Source organism: Augochlora pura, chromosome 1, assembly GCF_028453695.1.
Source record: "Augochlora pura isolate Apur16 chromosome 1, APUR_v2.2.1, whole genome shotgun sequence".
NCBI lineage: Eukaryota > Metazoa > Arthropoda > Insecta > Hymenoptera > Halictidae > Augochlora > Augochlora pura.
In genome coordinates, this window is record NC_135772.1 from 4,153,902 (window position 1) to 4,157,809 (window position 3,908).

The window sequence follows — 3,908 nt, forward strand, 5'->3', positions numbered from 1 at the left end:
GCTAATTCGATTAGGGGTCACGCCGCCACCGTGGCGATCGTTCCCCGTGAAAAATCGACCCTTCTTTACCGAATCGCGATTTTTCCCGGCCCTCACAAAGCAAATTTTCTTCGAACCACCGCTTACGAGCTGCTGAACTGCCGTCGGATCGTTTGGACACGATTTATGCGATTTTAGGGAAACGTGGGACATAAAGTAGCAGGTACGGGTGCAGAAATATATTTGGTGATTAGGTTTCTTTTTAAAAAATTGCTAGACATAAGATAATGCCTTTTTTATTTAATTAAATATATATATACAAGCTCTGTAGGGGAAAATCTTAAAATTATTATTTATATATATATATATATATTAATTTTAAGAGTTTAGCTCTATATTTATAGCTAAATACATTATATAATAATTATCTCTATATTATTTATTAATTTATATCACCACGACACATCGTAGAATTCTTTATATAAACATATTAATACAATTCTACAATACGTCGTGGTCATGTAAATTATTAAATAATATTAAAAATAATTATTACCAATGTATCAATTTTACGTGAGTAGAGGATTTTATTAAATATACAGCTTCGAATTATTTTTTATATTTACAACTTACGCTAAATTGTTGACTCGACTGAATTTAATCAAATTAACGCAGTGCCAATATATTTCACCAACGCTTTCGAGCTTCATGCGCGGCATGCGAGGCTAATGTCGTCAATTTTATTAGGCACTTTGTTAACCAAGAGGGCGACACGTGGCTCCACTATTCAAGCAGTTAACGAGATTTCTTTATAACAACCTCTGCCATTTTTTTTTGCACGGCACACTTTACGTTTAATAAAGCTTTGTAACTGCGAGAACCGCGCTCCTGAGATGAATGGTCCCGGCCAACGCGTTAATTATGCGATTATTAATTATCCTAATTAACCTGACGCGTTACAGTGTAGAAATGGGCTGGAGAGAAAAATTGTCTTCATCGATTTTTAATAATCTTTCGATTTTTGAAATTCATTATTACTTTTTAATAAACTGGTACATTTGGGGGTAGTTATTTTTATTATATTAATTTTTATATATACAAATGTATATGTAATATAGTGTATTATACAGTGTATTATATTACTGTGTATGATATAATAATATTATACAGTGAATTATACTACTATATATGGTATAGTAATATTATACAGTAGTATATTATACTACTATATATGATATAATATTATTATACAGTCTATTATATTACAATATATGATATAATAATATTATACACTATATTATATTACTGTATACGATATAACAATATTATAAAGTGTATTATACTACTGTGTATGGTATAGTAATATTATACAGTAGTATATTCTACTATATATGATATAGATGATATAATAATATTATACACTATATTATATTACTGTATACGATATAACAATATTATACATTGTATTATATTATTATATACAATATCTTAATATTATTAATATTATTTATTATTGTATGTAAAATACGCGAGGCTGTTTCGCAGATTCCATGCCGCGCGATCGTACATTACGAGGTGCGCGGCCGGTGTCATTAACTTTTGTCCCGCAGAGAACTTTTTTTATTGCCGGAACCGCGGGCGTTTTATTGCCGAGGAAAAAACAATAGGGCGTTAGCGCCGGAATAAAGAACTGGCAAGACAATGCTGTAGAAAAAATCCTGCCGGTGTCAAGATAGAATGTACAGCGTTGCGACTACGCGTTACTTCTGCTCGCTTAACCCTTCGTTGGTGTCCCCATGGTCTCCCATGGTAGATCAAATTTTATCGATCTTTGCAATAGGTACATTAATTGTTTAATTGTCGTCAGCATGGCCTCCCATGGTCGACGAAATTTTACTAATCTTTGCGATAGGTATATTAATTGTTTAATTACTGTTCTGTCCAATTGTCCTGATTTATAGAACAATTTATAATCATTTATAAATATTCCAAATGCCTGTTTCTTATTAGGGACACTGAATTTGGAACAGTGTTTCTTAATAGGTACGAGCTCGTACTTTGTTATTTTACTCATGGTATTTTCAATTGAGATTAAATAAAAATTGAAAGCTATGTCTGGGTTATCTAGAAACATTGACCTATCGAACAGTAGTATAAATATCCAAGAATAATAATTTTAATTGTAATAAAATCGATGATGTTCCATAATAGGTACATTTTAATACTGAAAAATCCTTAAAGAGAAGCCTTAAAGATCGCTCATTAAAAAATTAAAATAAAATTATTAATACACCAAATTAATTCACCCTATTATATAGACATAAAGCATTATAGTCCCGCCTTCTAATCACTCACTGATCTCTCTCTACGGCAACCATAAATCACTTCTAAAAGCGCGAAATTTATGGCTCGACTAGAGCCGGCCATTAAAAATCGCGATTTATCTTGCGGAATCAGTTCGAAAGTTCAAACAGCGGGGTAAAAAAGCACCGATACAGCCAGCTAGCTTGCGCTCGGCTTCCGTTTTAATTCGTCGCGCAAAGAAAGAACATAACTTCGCCTAACAAGCCGAGCTGCTCTCGCCTTTTGTTCCAGTCGTCAAAGGGGATTCTTAGATAAGAGAAAAGGGTGTAGCGTGCGCGACAAGCGGCGATCTACCGACAGATTAGGCTTGCAATTAGCTCGGTGTACTAGGCGAGGAACTTTCGAGTCGATACTCGTTGCGTCGAGATGGGTGCACGCGATCGCCGTTCGCAGGGAAATAGGCTACGCTTGGTGTTAGAATAGGCGATGCATGCGCGAGTGATTTGGAGAACAGTGTATAGTAATTCGGTAATTGGAGATGTAGGTATAATAGGGTAATGGGTTTGTCAGGTTATGTAGTGCGGTGTATATTATCTGTAGAATGGAGTATAGTATCTGCAAAGCGATGTATAGTATCTGCAGAGCGGTGTATAGTAAATTCAGTAATTGGAGATGCGACCTTCAATGCTTCAATTTGTAGAATGATAGGTATGTCAGGTTATGTAGAGCGGTGTATAGTATCTGTAGAGCGGAGTGTAGCATCTGCAAAGCTGTGTATAGTATCTGTGGAGCGGTGTATAGTAAGTCAGATTGGAGATGCGTCCTTCAATGCTATAATTTATAAAATAATAGGTTTCTTTTAGTGTCTAATATATTATTTATTAACCTATTAGCTATTAGCTATAGTATTTAGCTATATTATGTGCTCGGTTTCTATGAAGAATACAGAAAAACTTTCATCAATTTTTAATCGAAGGAGCTTCATGATCTCAATAATTATGAAATAAAATCTGTGAACCGGTCATTTGACCATCTATAGTGTCTTTAATATTTAACTAACAAAACTATCAAAAACTATATTAAATAACATAAATTTAGAATACTGTCAAGGTACTGTTTCGTCTGTTTTTAAACTTCTATGCGCCGTGTTACGCGTGCGTCGCAGCCCCACTCCTAGCGTGACTTATTTCCCTGCGAACGCAACACAGACCACACGATTCACTCTCCAGCACCTGCATCAGCAAGCAAAACTCTGCAGCCACGTTCTATCATCGACCAGCTCTCGATGCACCACGGATGAGTCGATGGGTTCGCGAATCGAACCCACTCTCGACTCATAGACCTTGTTGCACTCAACACGGCGGCCGATGAATGCGATCTCCTGCCGCTACTTCGAGGAAGTGTCTTCCGACTGCAGGTTTTCACTGGAACAATAGGGACAAGAGAGAGGGAGAGAGAGAGAGAGAGAGGGGCTGGCTCCGCCACGGTGAACGTCAATTGACGTTAAGGTTATTGATTTCGGCCACGGAGCCAGCGCTAAGATACTACTCCCGGGGTCCGGGAGTTCGAGCAAAAGTTGTTTATTGGCTTCACGCTCGGTAATTTTGGGATAGAAGCGTCGATGG